The sequence below is a fragment of the Megalobrama amblycephala genome, linkage group LG17 (genome assembly GCF_018812025.1).
Source record: "Megalobrama amblycephala isolate DHTTF-2021 linkage group LG17, ASM1881202v1, whole genome shotgun sequence".
In the NCBI taxonomy this organism is placed as follows: domain Eukaryota; kingdom Metazoa; phylum Chordata; class Actinopteri; order Cypriniformes; family Xenocyprididae; genus Megalobrama; species Megalobrama amblycephala.
This window is the reverse complement of record NC_063060.1, coordinates 10,351,370-10,371,197: the sequence shown is the minus strand read 5'-3', so window position 1 is coordinate 10,371,197 and position 19,828 is coordinate 10,351,370. Positions and strand designations below refer to the sequence as shown.

General features: G+C 37.5%; 1 long non-coding RNA gene across 1 annotated transcript in view; it reads right to left on the bottom strand.

The window, feature by feature from the left end:
* Positions 1-1,952: 1,952 nt before the first annotated feature.
* Positions 1,953-19,828, bottom strand: part of LOC125251505 — a 34,054-nt gene continuing 16,178 nt past the window's right edge. The window contains exon 3 of the long non-coding RNA XR_007181017.1: positions 1,953-2,907. This is a non-coding gene — a long non-coding RNA (uncharacterized LOC125251505). The remainder of the gene's footprint in view (positions 2,908-19,828) is intronic.

Genomic DNA, 19,828 nt, shown 5'->3' with positions numbered 1-19,828 from the left:
TTCCCTGACACAAATAGATTTAGCAATATGGCGGGTCTATGATGTATATTACGATGTTGTGATGAACTATATGCCTTTCTCCACTGATGTTCTGAGTTGTTCAAAGTGTTTGTATGGATATTTATTGTTAGAAGGCAGCTGTCTGACTCTGACATGACGAATAGGAACATGGTTTGTGAAACATTAGCAACACATTAATAGCTTTTTGATAACATAGTCAAGCAAAACGCTAATCATATTAATTACTGTTATGTGTCCAATGTTGTAAAGAGCGATACCACTGTGCTGTATTTACTTCAGTAAGTTGACCGAGTGGATCTCTGAGCCAGCGTGTGCGAGTGGAGGCGGGGCTAATTTGCATATTTATTGATCCACGTATATAAAAAGAAGCAAGGGTGTAGAGTTACATTCAAGCTATCTTAAGGCATGAAGAAATTTTTAAATGTCATTTTGGTGATCAAAGATGCGTTTTAAGGGATAAAATTATTGACTACAGCGGGATTTTAAAATAGATTTACAAATGCAATATTCTTTTTTTTTATTATAAATTTTATAAATGATATAAAGTGTGTTCATTCTATGATTTTATTGTGGCATCTCGGTAGTTTGGACTGTGTGGGTGGATTTCTTAAGATTTTAGTCACATTTATGTTTCTATACCATTTACAATAAAATGCTCCAAATATTTTGGGTGGAAAAGATTTGACAACAGAGTAAGTTGTTTCTACTTTGCCCTTAATTAGAGTTCTTGAAACTTTCCTGCAGAGACTTTAGAAGTATGAGCTGTTCAGAAACTTGGGAGAGACGTGTTTGTGGTTTGTTGCTCAGCGAGGGATTTGTTGCGGAAGCCCTGGTGAGTTAAGCTGAGAGCTGCTCTGTGTTTGAAGTGTAATGTTGGTGAGGTGATATATTGTGTGCTTTTCCAAACCATTTCCCCTGGACACTCAAGCAGACAGACTGTACTCTTACAAAGTTCCATAGTGTTTGATTTCAGATGTGATCTGACCCATTTCAAAATGAGGCAGAGTTCCAATCTCAGAACTAGTTAGCAAGATGTTTGTCAAGTTATTCATTTAGAGTATATGTGTAATCCACATACACTCATTCTAAGGTCATAATTTTATTCATTTCATTTTGATTCTCTGCTTTGATTGGCTGTGGTGGTAGAGTGCTTATAGTTAGTAAACAAACACAGTTGAACTAAATACACTTTCTTACACAGAGAATATATATGAGGAAATGTAAGCTAAATCAGTTAAAAAATAAAAGTAGTTGATACGTTGTACATGCAAGTCAATCTGCTTAACATATTGTCATGCATTAGCATGTCAATTCCAGCAGAGAGCGCCAAACCCCACTGTTTCTTCTCTGCTTCTTTTTATTTAAATGTTGTGCAAGAAGCACAGAGCTAAAATGTGTGAAATTCATTTCTTTATTGAAGAAAATAAAAAAAGTAAACCGAGTATGAAATTGAGGGATGCATTAGTACAGTGGTTTCATGCAGTCTGAAATGTGTGAAATTCATCCTTTCTACATGCACTTTAAGGTGCTTTATCACTGAACTACTGAGGTTTATAGCTTTCTGTCAGTACACAGTAGATCATAATATTTGATAATTACTTCATTTACATTTCCTGAAGAAAATATCAGTGCAGGCAGCAAACGAATAGTGTTAAAGGATGTCTAGTTCAGGGTTTTTCAAACGGGGGTCTGGAGACCCCTGGGGGGCCGCAAGGGAGTGACAGGGGACCATGGAAAAGTCCAGAGAAAAATTGTAATAAATAAATAAATAAATAAAAATAAGGTTAAAATAAATGAATGAATTAATAAAAATGTGGTTAAAATAAAAATAGTTATTAACATATTAAATTGATTCAATTAAATAAAATATGATTAAATAAAAAATAAATTAAAATTCAATAAATAAATAAATATTACATTTAACAGTGCATTACCTGGGTAGGAAAAAATATAATAATGTGATAATAGAAACTCATTTTATATTTATAATATTACATTTTCGGTGTAAAAATTGGTTGTTTATAAAAGATAGATACCTTTTAAGTTTTAGGATAAGGAATGCTCATATTTAGGGATCTGTGGCAAACATCTAAATATATGCTTGATCAATTACGGAAGACCAATAACAATTTTCTGCATGCAATTATTACAGTGATATAATTGCTATTGTTTATATTTTAAATGACAAAACTTTAACTTAAATTTTAATGGGACATTTTGCTTAGTTCTTACATTTTTCAGTATAAAATGATGTTGCGAGCAGAATTGCAAATGAAGTTCAAATGTGCTTTGAGTAATTGCATGTTGATATAAAACAACTGAAGATGTTTTCTGAAGTCTTGTGCATATATTTGCATGCATTTGTATGTGATTTCCCAAATTTTGTGAAAGTTGGTGAATCTCAACATTTCACACCCTGTTTAGTCCTTTACTTTGCATCTTTATGTTTAAAACTTGTCATCCAAAATGGATGTTAATACCTGGTGTAAACATGCTCTTATAGTTCTTGTTCTGCCAGTCTTTCTGAGATTGTATGTGTGTATGTGTTTATGTGTTATGTGTGTATGTGACTGTGTTTGCATCCAGACCTTGACAGGGACATGCAGCTCTGCTCTCAAAGTCATTTCCACGCCCCGCATGCCACCTCAGCACCACGCAAACCCATCAATACTGAGAACAAATGCGAGGAAGTATTAAAAAAAGACTAAAATGAGAAAAAAAGAAGGGGTGAAGAACTAACTCCCCTTCGTGCCTCCCTTGGCCTCATCGATCCGACGAACTTCAGAGAGGAGATGATCTTATGCTTGTGCCTTTTTGGATGGCCAAAACAGAGGGGGGGACTAAGATCAAAGAGCTGTTCCTGTCTTTCTATCCCTCTATCTCTGGCTGTGAGCGAAGGAGAGGAGGGAGTGAGAAAGAGGAGAAAAGGAGGAAGATCAGTGCATGAAAGGAGGAAAGATCTTGGTGGATTTAGTGGATCTGAGGGATGGCACCCCGCTGTGTTCACCTTGCATATACACGCGCACACACACACACACACTCACTCCATAACAGAGCTTGACTGCATTGAGGAGTCATGTAGTATGAAGGCATTTAAGATTGATCCAAAACATGAAACAAGCGAAGAGCTAAATCCAGTCCCAAATAAGCAAACATATTCATATTCCTATTCTCAGTAAACCTTAGAAGCGTGAAATTTCACACAGTTCCATTCAAAAGTTTGGGGTTTAGGGTCAGTAAGATACATTTTTAATGTTACAAAAGATGCCTATTTAAAAGTGGAACATGGAGGAGGAGGAGGAGGGAGGGTCTAGCTAGCCTCTGTTTTCGAACGTCAACAGGAAGTTACTCCACCCAGGATCGCTTAGAGCACCTTTAAGCAACAACATGATAATAAACAACAAATCAGCATATTAGAATGATTTCTGAAGGTTTTTTCGCAGTTTTACTGGTTTTACTGTTTTGATCAAATAAAGGCATCTTTGTTTGGGGCCCTTTTTGTTTGGTAGACTTTTTTTTTCAGGAGGTCTGTGTGCAATTAAAAATTTAATTAAGAATGCAGTTTAAATTTCAATTAAATTACTGATTTTGAATTGACGTTAAATTTTTAATTGCACACAGACCTGCTGAAAAAAAAGTCTACCAAACAAAAATGGCCCCAAACAAAGACAATAAAAGAAAAGAAAAACTCTACAAAAAGAGTCTCAAGAGAAGTCACTCCCTAAATAAACACAGTCCCGCTTCTCAGAGCAGAAATGAAAGGGAATCGTGTCTTTGCTGCATTATACAATTAATTGAATACATTAGATGAGTGCACCTGTGACCTGACTGCATGACGAACTGCAGGGAATGGAGGGGAATGTCAAATGAGAGCAGGATGTGGAGAGATAAAAGAGGGAAGGCTTTCTATAGCAGTGTGCATTACAGAATTCCCAAACAAAACAGTTTTGTTCCCGTTTTGTGCGTTATTGCCGGGGAGTCATTTTCACCTAAACAACTCACCCAGATGAGTCCAATCTTGTGCTGGTGAAATCAGAGAGATGGGCCAGTCCAGTAGGATTCACCTTGCTTGTGCTTGTATGTTTTTCATCATCTTGTCTGTGCATGGTTGCTTTTCATTCAAAGCATATCATTGACTTGTTTAAATTAATTTCAAAAGCCATAAATTCATTACTGCAACTCTCCAAAGCACTTGTTAAAGTGTTCATTACAGTATGCACTAGTAATCAGTTGTTCCTGTCATGTTATGGACTAAACTAATGATGGACGGAGTTTGTTAATGACTCTGTTGCATAACTTTAAAAATGCTGTGGTTTGATCATTTAGCATTGTAAATGCTCTTTTCTAAGCAGAGCCAGAATCCCTTCTTCATAACATTGGAAGCTACCTGTAAATTTGCATTCAGTTTTAGATTCTGATAACAGATCTGCATCTCGCCCATTCAGACAAGATGAACAAAGGTGAAGAAAGCCAAACCTGTAGTCCCCAAAGTTCTATTAGAAACTCTCTGAAAGCAGCCAGGACCGTTAGACGTTCTTTATAGGCAATTGGTTGGCCATTTAGGCTCTAGATTTTTTTTTTTCTTTTTCAAATTGCATTTAGTTTAACCACGTAATCTGTATATTCCTATATTGTTCTATATACAAAATACCCATACACGCACACACAAACTGTTTCTTTCTCTCTATCTCACTCCTTCTCTTTGTCTAATCAGCAGGCCATATCAGATCCGGTCCTAAAGGTCAGCAGGTGGAGAGAATCAATCTACGCCTTGCCCTTTTTAACAGAGGTACAGGTCACACTGTGCAGTAGAGGAGAGGCTGTGTACTGCATCATCTTCCTGCTGTTCACACACACACACACACACACACACACACACACACACACACACACACACACACACACACACACACACACAGATTATCAGGTCAAGGTCATCGCTTTTGTTCCAATCTGTTGCACTCGCTGACCTTTCATGTTTTCGTCTGCAGTCTCTGCAGTATCTGTCTGTAATCAGGATGCCTCTCTCACACTGAGTCTTATTTCATCTTCAGACCTTTTAAAAGCTTTTAAAAGTCAGGATAGAAATTCAGTGTTTGTGCGGCATTTGGGATGTTATTGAGAAAGAGGGTCACCTTAGATAGCTCAACTCTTTTGGTTTCTTATCAGGACCCCGAGCACATGTAACGAATGGGTAAATCTCAGTAGATCTTCCCAAAATCAATATATATATATATATATATATACAGTGCATTCAGAAAGTACAAACCCGATTCCAAAAAAGTTGGGACACTGTACAAATTGTGAATAAAAACAGAATGCAATGATGTGGAAGTTTCAAATTTCAATATTTTATTCAGAATACAACATAGATGACATATCAAATGTTTAAAATGAGAAAATGTATAATTTTAAGGGAAAAATAAGTTGATTTTAAATTTCATGGCATCAACACATCCCAAAAAAGTTGGGACAAGGCCATGTTTACCACTGTTTGGCATCCCCTCTTCTTTTTATAACAGTCTGCAAACGTCTGGGGACTGAGGAGACAAGTTGCTCAAGTTTCGGAATAGGAATGTTGTCCCATTCTTGTCTAATACAGGCTTCTAGTTGCTCAACTGTCTTAGGTCTTCTTTGTCGCATCTTCCTCTTTATGATGCGCCAAAAGTTTTCTATGGGTGAAAGATCTGAACTGCAGGCTGGCCATTTCAGTACCCGGATCCTTCTTCTACGCAGCCATGATGTTGTAATTGATGCAGTATGTGGTCTGGCATTGTCATGTTGGAAAATGCAAGTTCTTCCCTGAAAGAGACGACGTCTGGATGGGAGCATATGTTGTTCTATAACTTGGATATACCTTTCAGCATTGATGGTGCCTTTCCAGATGTGTAAGCTGCCCATGCCACACACACTCATGCAACCCCATACCATCAGAGATGCAGGCTTCTGAACTGAGCGCTGATAACAACTTTGGTTGTCCTTGTCCTCTTTAGTCTGGATGACATGGTGTCCCAGTTTTCCAAAAAGAACTTCAAATTTTGATTCATCTGACCACAGAACAGTTTTCCACTTTGCCACAGTCCATTTTAAATGAGCCTTGGCCCAGAGAAAACGCCTGCACTTCTGGATCATGTTTAGATATGGCTTCTTTTTTGACCTATAGAGTTTTAGCCGGCAACGGCGAATGGCACGGTGGTTTGTGTTCACTGACAATGTTTTCTGGAAGTATTCCTGAGCCCATGTTGTGATTTCCATTACATTAGCATTCCTGTATGTGATGCAGTGCCGTTTAAGGGCCCGAAGATCACGGGCATCCAGTATTGTTTTCCGGCTTGGACCCTTACGCACACAGAGATTGTTCCAGATTCTCTGAATCTTTGGATGATATTATGCACTGTAGATGATGATAACTTCAAACTCTTTGCAATTTTTCTCTGAGAAACTCCTTTCTGATATTGCTCCACTATTTTTTGCCGCAGCATTGGGGGAATTGGTGATCCTCTGCCCATCTTGACTTCTGAGAGACACTGAGAGACACTCTGAGAGGCTCTTTTTATACCCAATCATGTTGCCAATTGACCTAATAAGTTGCAAATTGGTCCTCCAGCTGTTCCTTATATGTACATTTAACTTTTCCGGCCTCTTATTGCTACCTGCCCCAACTTTTTTGGAATGTGTAGCTCTCATAAAATCCAAAATGAGCCAATATTTGGCATGACATTTCAAAATGTCTCACTTTCTACATTTGATATGTTATCTATATTCTATTGTGAATAAAATATACGTTCATGAGAATTTGTAAATTATTGCATTCCTTTTATATTCACAATTTGTACAGTGTCCCAACTTTTTTGGAATCAGGTTTGTATTCATAGTGCTTCACTTTTTCCACATTTTGTTATGTTACAGCCTTATTCCAAGAAGGACTCATTTTTTCCTCAAAATTCTACAAACAATACCGCATAATGACAACGTGAAAGAAGTTTGTTTGAAATCTTTGCAAATTTATTAAAAACAAAAAACAAAAAAATCATATGTACATAAATATTCTCAGCTTTTGCCATGACACTCAAAATTGAGCTCAGGTACATCCTGTTTCCACTGATCATCCTTGAGATGTTTCTACAACTTGATTGGAGTCCCCCTGTGGTAAATTAAGTTGACTGGACATAATTTGGAAAGGCGCACACCTTGTCTATATAAGGTCCTACAGTTAACAGTGCATGTCAGAGTACAAACCAAGCCATGAAGTCCAAGAAATTGTCTGTAGACCTCCATGTGTATTGAGGCACAGATCTGGGGTACAGAAAGATTTATGGAGGATTGAAGGTCCCAATAAGCACAGTGGCATCCATCATCCATATATGGAAGAAGTTTGGAACTAACAGGAGTCTTCCAAGAGCGGGTCGCCCGGCCAAACTGAGCAATCGATGGAGAAGGGCCTTAGTCAAGGATGTGACCAAGAACCCGATGGTCACTCTGACTGAGCTCCTAGTGTTTCTCTGTGGAGAGAGGAGAACCTTCCAGAGGAACAACCATCTCTGTAGCACATCACCAATCAAGCCTGTATGGTAGAGTGGCCAGACAGAAGACACTCCTCAGTAAAAGGCACATGACAACCCTCCTGGAGTCTGCCAAAAGGCACCTGAAGGACTCTCAGGCCATGAGATCAACAAGGATTGAACTCTTTGGCCTGAATAGCAAGCATCATGTCTGAAGAAACCAGGCACCTCTCATCACCTGGCCAACACCATCCCTACAGTGAAGCATGGTGGTGGCAGCACACTGTTTTTCAGCGGCGGAAACTGGGAGGCTAGTCAGGATCGAGGGAAAGATGAATGCAGCAATGTACAGAGACATCCTTGATGAAAACCTGCTCCAGAGTGCTCTGGACCTCAGACTGGGGTGAAGGTTCATCTTCCAACAGGACAACGACCCTAAGCACACAGCCAAGATAAGAAAAGAGTGGCTACGGGACAACTCTGTGAATGTTCTTGAGTGGCCCAGCCAGAGCCCAGACTTGAACCTGATTGAACATCTCTGGAGAGATCTGAAAATGGCTGTGCACCGACGCTCTCCATCCAACCTGATGGAGCTTGAGAAGTCCTGCAAAGAAGAATGGGAGAAACTGCCCAAAAATAGGTGTGCCAAGCTTGTAGCATCATACTCAAAAAGACTTGAGGATGTAATTGGTGCCAAAGGCATTTTTTATTTTTAATACATTTGCAAATATTTCAAACAAACTTCTTTCATATTGTCATAAAGGGGTATTGTTTGTAGAATTTTGAGGAAAAAAATGAATTTAATCCCTTTTGGAATATGGCTGTAACATAACAAAATATGGAAAAAAGTGAAGCACTGTGAATACTTTCTAGATGCACTGTATATATATCGAATCAGATTTGTTCAGCACATTCCACAGATGCTCGATTGGATTGAGATCTGGGGAATTTGGAGGCCAAGTCTCTCAAACTCATTGCTGTGCTCCTCAAAGCATTCCTGAACCATTTTTGCTTTGTGGCAGGGTGCATTATCCTGCTGAAAGAGGCCACAGCCACCAGGGAATACTGTTTTCATGGCAAGGGTGTACATGGTCTGCAACAATGCTTAGGTAGGTGTTATGTGTCAAAGTAACATCCACATGGATGGCAGGACCCAAGGTTTCCCAGCAGAACATTGCCCAAAGCATCACATTGCCTCCACCGGCTTGACTTCTTCCCATAGTGCATCCTGCATAGTGCAACACTTCGCTCCCCACGTGCATCAATGAGCCTTGGCCACCCATGACCCTGTCGCTGGTTCACTACTGTTCCTTCCTTGGACCACTTTTGATAGATACTGACCACTGCAGACCGGGAACACCCCACAAGAGCTGCAGTTTTGGAGATGCTCTGAGCCAGTTGTCTAGCCATTACAATTTGGTCCTTGTCAAACTCACTCAAAACCTTATGCTTGCCCATTTTTCCTAATATATCCCACCAACTAACAGGTGCTGTGATGAAGAGATAATCAGTGTAATTCACTTCACCTGTCATATGTTATGCCTGATCGGTGTATATGATATAATTATACTGTACATTATAATTATTTACATTATATATTATTAATATGTTTTGTTCGATATGTTTTGTTGCGCTACCTTTAATTTATCCCGATTTTTTTAATAAGAATTTTTTGCGTAATATTTAAACAATTTTGTTAAAATTACTGTATTACAGTCATGAAAATCTCCATTAAGAATAATAAGAATTACAAGAAAAGCCATAAAAGTGAAACCTCTGGACACATTATTCAAGTGTGCTTAATGTGCTTAATTGTCAAAAATAATGTCACAATGCAAAACACATCTTAATGGCTTCATTTTCTTTATGCAAAAACAGTTAATTCAGTTTTTCTTTTTATTTTGGGGGTGAAATGGGATGTTTTGTGAGATTCACGAGAACAAGTGTTAAATGAGCAGCAGATATGGATCTCTAGATGGGTGTCTGTCTTGCCGAGGGTGGATGGAGGCAGGGGATTTCTGGCTGAATATGGCTCCTGTTGTTCTACATTGGCAGAGCAGTGCATTGTGTTAGATATGATCAATAGATGTGAGCAGCCAGCGTTTAATTGCCTTTTGTTAACATGGAGGTGTTTGACAGTAGGAAAGGAGAGTCCCCTAGGGCTGAGCAAGGGTGTGAGTGGATGCAGGAGAGCGTGTGGGTGCGTGTGCCATTTTACATGCAGGACACGCTTGTACCTTTGTTCCTGCTGATGCCACATTAATTGCAAATTCAACTCAACAGCTCTGCTAACGTTGCCTGTTTTCATTTCAAGGCCCGAAGCATAGCCTATGCAAGTACCCCAATGGAAATGCTTCTAGCTACACAAACCTGCGTCATTACATTATGAAATGTGTCAGACTGCAGTTCATCATGCAAGACAAGTACGCTGTAAACCCGAATAAGCTGGCAAAACTCAAAATATTTGAGGCAATCGGTTTTAACATACCTGCTCTCAAACCAAGCTGCATGCACCACTCGTCACCATGATGGTAACTCTCCAAAAACCCAAATTAATAGAAACTCTTCTAAATTAGCAGAACAAAACATTAATCACTACTAAATCTCCCACTTAACATTAATCTTGTGCAATTTTTTTTTTATATAATAATATATAATAAATAATATATAATATATAAATAAATAATATAATTAATTTTAGCATTTACTCTCGTTATCGAGTGCCATGGGCAAAGCATGCTGGGAAATAGAAATCCCAGTTTCAGTTGAACTTAAGTTTGCCTAAATTAAAAGAAATAAGTTCATAAAACTCAAAACACTGAAACAGTTGTTTACTTAAAATATATCAGTTCTGTGAACTTGAATGAAAAAGAAAGTGCTACAGTTTTTTTCAATTGCTAACAAGCATTTACCAATTCTTAAAGTACTTTTTTTAAACTCTTAACACAGCAACACACATACATCACACAATTAGCCAAATAGTTAATTTTCTGCCCAAAACCATATTTTGTTAAATAAACACAAACTCTACATTTCAAAATGCTAAAAACCTTTTTCAACACATACTAACTCTATCAAAACACAGCAAACCTGATTCAAAATCGAGTCGTTCTGTCAAAACATAGCACTAGTTTTCTATGCAACGTGAACATATAGTCAATCAAAGCGCAATGACTGTCAAAATACTAACAGTTGATGGCAAAAAAACTGCATTGCTTGTCATGTTTCAGTTCTACCTGCAGAAAATATGAAATCCATAGTCTTTAAAATTCAGTTTCCTTTTACTGCAGTAAAAGTATAATGCGTGTAAGCCATTCTACACTTTTGGTTGAGTGTAGAATGTGTGCTTGGCAACAGAAGTGAGCCATTATTTTATAGAATGTACAGTAGAAAAAGAGTAGAAGAAGAAAGACACATAAAGAAAGAAACATAATTGCTCTGGGCAGCTACTGATCAAATGTGTCTCCTATGCAGAACTTCAGTGTCCCTCTGTTGAAATCTCTTTCTGGGGATAGGTGTGTGTGTGTGTTGATGTTGCCCACAGAGGGTGGGATGGTGTCCCTTTGGTAGCTAGTGCCTTATGCAGACCACATATATTTTGTAAATATGGGTCAGTGGTAGTGGAATCATTGTAGTAAATTCATTGTAGTATAAAGATTTTACTGAAATGAAAACATGAAATTGCTGCCAATGATCAACAACAAATCCAACATACATGGTCTTTGGTTATTATGGAAGCTTTTTTTTTCCACCACAGAATAAAAAAGCATAAAAGGTAATTGTGACTTTTTATCAAAGAACTTCAACGCCTAACTATGCCTCCAGCTGAGATTGGAATCTGCTATTTCTAAATATTTCAGTGATCTGCTAATTAAAATGCTTATCAATTGTTTCAGTATTTGTTTTATATTTTTTTCTAGTACTTTTCCAGTACTGATGTTGTTGCAGAAGTAGAGGTTTTATCCTATATTTAAAGATTGGAACATTGGGTCTTCAATTCTGACTTGCTGTGTTTAAGCATTTGCAAATAAGATGAGAAAGATCCATGATTTTGGTATGGGCTAAGCTTATATGAAAAGAAAATGTAAGCATTTAAGAAACGTGTTAATTGGCTGCATTTTGTGTGAAAACGACATGAATTGTGTTAATGGTATGGTCACAACAGACGGATGTTCTGCTAAATGTGTTTAGAGTTTTGAAAATGTGACAGATTGGACAAAAGTATGTTAGAAATTGAAAAAAACTGTAATTTGTTTAAGTTTGTCCTTCTCAAACCAATTAATTATTTTGAGTGTTAGGGTTTACAGTGTACCTACTACTTTGTCCACCGGACATTAATGTAAACTCTTGTTTTGAGGTCAGTATTCTCTTTCATTCCAACAATTATCATGCATTGGCAGCAGTTTGAAGAGAATGTTAGAAAAACGGAGAAAAAGTTGATGTTAAAGATAATGTTTATAGCAGCTACCTGAATAACAACACATCTGGTTTAATTTGAAGAGATTTGTTAACACCACAAAAAAGCAATTTGCTGTATGGACATCCAGTGGCAGGGCCTGAAGATGGGCATGTAGTGATGCGTTTCTATGAAGAGGAGCTAATGAATATTAATGAGTTTAGGCTGATGTTAGGGCTATCTTCCTAGAGTCTAGACCATCCAGTCGCATTACCCAATTAATATTCATGAGCCTCAGAAGTTCCATGCTGCTTTAGCATTGAGGTAGCTGGTGCAGTATCAAGACAGTTTTACATTCAGTTAGTTTTACTTTTATATATTAGAAAAAAATATATATCAATTATATATTAAAATATAAAAGTTTACATAACTAAAATATACAATTTTATTTTGTAAATATTTAGTTTGTAGAGCCCATAAAATCATTTCAGCATTTAGGATTGTCAACTGTTTTACTATTGTCCACATACATTAGTTTGTTCTTGTGGTGCCATCATCCAATCAATGCTGCCATGATGTCATTTTCTGCCAGTTTCAGAGTGATTAGTCATGTGGTATTTTCTGCTCAAGGTGATTGGCTCAAAAAGTTCTGGATAGAAGATTTCAAAACATGTACTTTCACAGGGTCAGGCTGCAGTTGAGTGATTGGCTTTAAGATGAATGGGAATGCTGCCAGCTTTATCCAGGTATCTTTCTGGGGGAAATGTTGGGAACTTCTGTATATGTTCTCTGACATAGCCTTGGCTGGGTTTTCTGGTCTTACATGGTTTACTGGTTTTAGAAAGGCTTGGGCCCTTGTCAAGTACGGGACTTGTTGCTGCCAATATATACACAACACGCTTCTGTGAGCATGTAAGACATGCTGCTGCTGCTGCTGCTGTACAATATAGCATACGTGAATTACCTTTAGCAGATCTATACAGGTGGAGCTGGGGAAGGTGGAGGGTTTCTGAAAGTGTGCTGCAACTGCTACAGAAAATGCTGACCAGTATTTGAAGGTTGAGCAGCAAGCTCATTGGCTACTGATACAGCAGGATCAGCTGTGCCCTACAGAGAATGACGTGACTGCAAACAGATTGAGTTGCGCCATCTAGAGTTTCATGACAGAACTTTGTATTTCTGTGTTCTGAAATGTGATTTGTGTGCTGCTCGATCTTTTTGCTCAATTTATGAAGGCAAATGCATATGTGACAAATTATTTGGTAACTTTGTTACACCTGCCAAAATACACGATTGAAAAAGCTTTGGTAAGCTATGTTAGATGTGTTTTAGCAGTGCACGTTTACAGAATTTTCAAACAGTTTGAGATTGTTAATGTCTCCCTATAGACAAGCCTGGTCTGGCTGTCTGACAGAGATGTTGCTGCTCTGGAAATTTAGTAGATCTGTTCATAGATGCCTTTTTTTTTTCTTAGTGCAAGGCTAAAAGGTCACTTGTACTTGTTTGAAATTGCACCAGGTGCTAAAACTGTAGCAAATTATACATCATAAATGTGTTTTTAATACAAGTCAACATCATACATGAACAATCAGTAAGCAACAAACAAAACAAACATGTTTTAAGCCAAAAGGCTGATATGAAAACATGGTGCTTCACAGGAGAGGTAGGGAACGGAAATATAGAAGTCCAGCCAAGGCTAGTTCAAATTATTTGTGCCTGTGTGTGTGGGTGTGTGATATCTTACAGTGTCTAAATGAGGATACACACATACAGGGACTTTTATGTGCGTATGTGTGATATTTTTTGGTGTTGCAGTCATCATGCAGTGTGTGTGTGTGTGTACTTGTATAAATGAGGAAGCTTGCATGCAGGGCAGAGAGGACACACAGCTTTGAAGTGTAAATTACTGGCACAGGAAGTGTGTGTTTGTGGTGCTGGGACACATTTCATTATGCTCCAGCCTTTCTGTTTAGCATTTAGGTAGACTAGATAAAATCACAAAGTGTTTTTTTGGTCACGTAGTCTGTTAATGCCACCGTATGCCCATGAAACAGCATAATATACTGTACAGGCATTCAAGAATGGGGAGCAAAGTATGAACTTTGACAGCTTCATTTTGTATAAATTACTAAGGCTCTTCTTTTTAATGGACTTTCGAGTGATGGTGTTATGCTGGGATTAAAGGGTTACCCTTGTGAAAAAGAATCACACTTTAGCATACTATTAAAAAGCATACTTATGATTTTGGACACTTAATTGCATGTTAATTGCAAGTGAAAATGTATTGTAGTTTGAATTTATATTTAATGCAGTTAGCAGATTGGTAGAGTGCTTTGACCCACTTAAGTAGGACTTATGTACATCTTTATTTCATAATTACTTATGACTTATTACAGTTGCCTTGGTTAAAATGACCTGCCAAATGTACTGACAAGCATTTATGGTAAACTAAAATATACTTTAATATAATTTCTATTAAAACTTATTAGGGTTGTCAAAAGTAAAACTTCTGGAGCGTTTGAAAGCAGGCATCTATCAGCAGATCCCTAATATATTCGCTGATAGACAAATCCGCTGATAGACGCTTTCAAACGCTCCCATCTGTATCTGTGTAAGCGCTTGATGAAGAGCATCAAAGATGTCTATTTACAACATGTTTTTGAAGAGTTGATCACTGTAGCCGATCACAGACATAACTGTTGAGCTTGTGAACACAATGGCCAATCAGAGGTGTTTAAGAATCTGCTCAACAGCACTCAAAATGCTAGGGGGAAATGCTGGTATCGTCACATTTTTAAAGTTTCAGTACCTTTTGACGACCTTGTGCTTTAACATGTGCTTTAGCATCAACACAACAAAATAAGCATGCATCTTTAAAGCATGACAAAAGATTATTAAAACAAAGACTAAATATTACTTTAAAGTGAAACTTAAGTTGACTTTTTTTTACCAAGTGAACTTTTTAAAACTGTATACATAAGTGTGTAAAGAAACAAGCTATCTTTAGGAACACTTAAAGGATTAGTTCACTTTCAAATAAAATTTTCCTGATAATTTACTCACCCCCATGTCATCCAAGATGTTCATGTCTTTCTTTCTTCAGTCAAAAAGAAATCAAGGTTTTTGATGAAAACATTCCAAGATTTTTCTCCATATAGTGGACTTCATTGGAGACCAAACAGTTGAAGGTCAAAATTACAGTTTCAGTGCAGCTTCAAATTGTTCTACACGATCCCAGACGAGGAATAAGTGTCTTATCTAGATAAAACCATCACTCATTTTCTAAAAAAAAAATAAAAAATTATGTAAGTTTTAACAATAACTGCTCATCTCTTCTTCTTCTTCTCTATTAGAATTCCAGCAGTGTAGACACTGCTAAGTGTATTACTGCCCTCCACAGGTCAAAGTTTGAACTAATTATTATATACTTGCACTAGAATATTGTATATGACAATTTAGTTCAAACTTTGACCTGTGGAGGGCACTTAGCAGTGTCTACACTGCCAGAGTTCAAATATAGAAGAAGAAGAGAGCTAGTTCAAGATGAGCATTTATGGTTAAAACATATAAAATTTAAAAAAAAAATTAGAAAATGAGCAAAGGTTTCTCTAAACAAGACCCTTATTTCTCATCTGGGATCGCTGTAAACCGTAATTTTGACCTTCAACCATTTGGAGGCCATTGAAGTCCACTATATGGAGAAAAATCCTGGATTGTTTTCATAAAAAACCTTAATTTCTTTTCGACTGAAGAAAGAAAGACATGAACATCTTGGATGACATGGGGGGTGAGTAAATTATCAGGAAATTTTTATTTAAAAGTGAACTAATCCTTTAAGTAGCCTTGTATTTCATTAATATTATGTAGTAGAGTTTATTAAAAATATACTTTTAAGATCTGAAGTGCACATTCATTGCAATTATGCATACTTCTTTTTCACAAGGGAGAGTTCATTAAAAAATGAAAATCATGTCATCTTTTACTCACCCTCATGTCAAATCCAAACCCGTATGACATAAAAGAGGATATGAACAATTAGTGTTTTTTGTCCATACAATAAAAGTCAACGGGGTCAAGCATTGTTTTTAATGATATGGACAAAAACAGCTAAAACATTTTTCAACATATCTTCTCCTATGTTCCACAGAAGAAAGAAAGTCATACAGGTTTGTAACAACATGAATAGGAGTAGACAATTTTCATTTTTCCATGAACTATCCCTTTAAGAAATGGTCAACTGAATTAACGACGGAGCTTGTCTCTGTTTTGGTTTTGTCGCACTGGTGACGTGTTTCATATCTGTCTCTTTGTGTCTCTCACTCTTTTGAACATCAGTATGACTACCCAGCCACCGGCAAGGCAAGAGACATCACGCTCTGTCAGTCTGCAAACACTCTCTCTGCAGCGATCAGGCCTGTTCTGTCTGGCTGGTGTGTGCCATTTCAAATGTGAAAGCATTTAAACATGAGAACAGTGGAATCAATACTTTCCTCTGTCTCTCCCTCACTTTCCGACATCAAGAGAACCAAGCTGTTCCCTTCCACAACAGCAGAGGAACCCTCTACTGTAATTGGCGATGAGAGTGTACACACACACACACACACACACACACACACACACACACACACACACACACACACACACACACGGGCACAAAAGCTTCGCTTAAGGACATTTATCAGCAGTTTGCCAGCAACAGAGACTTGCTGCACTTTGAGACTCTGTGTGAAATGGTAAGAAGGTTTTTCTCTTCCCGCTTTTGTCCTAATGTCTTTCCCTCTCTTGCACCCCTGCCGTCTCTCCTCACTGCGTTAGGAACGCTGAGCCCTGACCTCTGACCTCCAGACTTACTTCTGAGTTTGCGGCAGGCACAGATAACGCTCCGTTTCACAGTCTCGCGCAGGTACAGAGCACCTGAGAATGTCAAGCGTCAAATATCAGAAGTGCACTGGGAAATGGCACACATTTCCTATCAATTCTTTCAGAATCTCTCTCTCTCTCTCTCTAGCGGTGAATAATAATAACAGGAATAAGGTACAAATGTTTTATGAGTGATTTCTTTCCCTCAGATGGAACATGTCTGATGTATTTTCCACTGAAGTGAATGGTTTTGTGTTGGATGAAAAAAGCATGAGTCAAAATGCAGGGAACTTTATTTGGCAAATCATATGAAACTTATCACTTAACACAAAATAAGAAATTTTATAAATAAAATTGAATTAAAAAAGATATTTTTAAATTTAAATTATTATTTTTTGTAATTCCCATTATTATTAACATTTAATTTTCATGAGTTTAATACAGTATTTTGCATTAAAAATGTAATTTAAATTTAATATACAGTAAATTTTAAAGCTGCAGTCCGTACGTTTTGCCTCTTTTTCGCCATCTCTGTTTGAAACCTGCAATTGCAGTTATTTGCGGAATTATCATTTTTACGTGGGTTGTGCATCGGCATGGCTCCTCAATGTAGATGAATCTAATGTTTGCTGTCAGTCACCACACAAGTGTGGATACTGTACTTCGGAATCACAGATTGTAGTCTTGGAAGTATGACCAAAATAAGAATTTTCACCGGAAAATGTCATCTGAACAAGTAAGTAACATGTCTGCCACTTTTGTTCTGACTAACTGAGAAAAAAAGCATTACAATAAATCACGCTGCCAATGGTGATTAAATTTAACGATCGCTTAGCTCGGCTCACGTCAAACCGTGCAAATTATTTTTATATACTTTGTTCTCAAATTGTTAATTTTAACAACATCAGCATTGCATGACTGTGTATTTAGTGTGTATTAGCGTTACCTGTAGATTTCAATTTCTGTAGCCACTCCACAGTCTGAAGTCTTTTGCTTTTGACTACAGGTGAATCTCCAGTTGTCACCGATGATCGTCATTTGGACCTTTATGGATTACAATCCGCCATCAAAATGATAATTTTAATTATTTCAGCTGCTGTGGGAAAAGGCTATAAATGATCCGCCACCTGCAGCATCCTCACATGATATAGCCTACTAGCTGGGACTTCTTTATGTAAACAGATGTGACGTAATGACGCAAAGATGAATGGCTGCATGCTTGAATTTCCCATGTAAACCCACCAGTACCACCTGAATTAGAAAACATTATTTCAAGCTTACTGTTGTAAATCAGGCAAGGTAAGGAGATAGTTTTGAACACTGGTGGTTATGTACTTGCTCAAAAATGGATTTTGGATCATTTTTAACCAAAAAAAAAGTTATGGGCTGCAGCTTTAAATATATATATATATATATATATATTTTTTTTTTTTATTTTTTTTTTTTTATTACAGTAATGAGAAATCAGGGGAAATTTTTTATTTATTAGATTTAAGCAGGGACAGTACACATTAAAGCTGCAGTAGGGAGTTTTTAGAAAACGTTGACTTAGCCTGAAAATTTGAACAAGCACAACTCACAGGTCACTCCCCCTTGCTCTCTGCTGCGCTACAGCCCTCCCTCCACAGCTCCTCCCCCATCACAACGGAGCCTGCCGTGAACGCGCAGGCTAGTAAGCAAGCAGGGCCACCGATGACGGCGGATAAACAGTTATAGCACATTCACTGATACGGACAAAACATCAACAATATGATTTGCATTGACTATGGCCTTCCCATACTTTGACTACAAACTTGGTCCTCAAAACATTATGTATTTTGCAATACATGTAATGTAACTATATGATGTATATGCACTATTTCTATAAGTAATAAATAGTTAGTAAGATAATATAACGGTAATGTTACAGTACGCAAATAACTGGCTTTTTCGGTTATCTCTGTATGTATATTTTAGCCAAGAATAAAACAAAATTTGTTATTAAACCACTCTGCCTCTTTTCGTTTTATTTAAAGAAACAAACAAAAACATATTAATAACCTCAGGCAACGAGTGATTAATTATCTGCAATGTCTGCTTATATTTATAACAAAACGAATATTAAACAACCCTGCCTCTTTTCGTTTACATTTCAAACATATTAAATGTAATACTATTTGTGCATACTCTGATTATCTTCACTGTAATGAAATGAAATAGGCTTTAACATAAAACACAACCTTCTCTTTTTGTTAAATGTCAGTTTTAATGTTCAATAATAGCCATTATAAAAGGTATAAAAATATACAATAAGAAATAAAGCAAACAATTCAGTCAAGCGTACAAAATCAGCGCTTTAGTATGATACAAAAGTTAAACAGCCATTTATAAATTTATGAAACGTCACGTTGCCCTCAGCCAAAACGGAGCCAGCGGCAAACGTCAGAAGGATTAGCCGAGGTAAGGCTGCTCTCGGCTGGGTACATGAGCGCTGAGAGTCCGGTGATCGCCTGGATCTCAAAACTCCGACAACGTCAGATAAAATTTTCAGAAAGGCGCAATCTTTATCAATAAACCACAAATTTGAGCTTTAAACCAGCACATTCTCGCCTGAAAAAAATCTTAAAACTGCATATCATGACTTAATAGAGCCCGATCACACGAAAATGCGTATCAATAGTACGAGTTTGTAATCTCGTAGAATATATACGCCAAAATGAGTTTTTCGCGTGCATATGATACGCACTTTATGGGGTATTATACGTACGAAACTGGATTGTTTGTCCTCCATAAGCAAAGCTGCTGCACACCGGTAATCTTGAATTTGAATGCCTGTACACGCTGTGCACTATGGCTGTGCATGACAGGAGTGTGATCAGTGCGCACACGAGCTTGATTGACACTGCTAAGACACTCCTCCTGACTCTGATTGGTTGTTTCTTACCGGGAGCGGTGTATTTCTGCAAATGGCAATAGGACCACTGGGAGGAACCAGAGGAGCTTGATTTTTTCACAGATTATCTGTCTCATATTCTACTGTCCGGACATAATGACAGGTTTAACAAATATG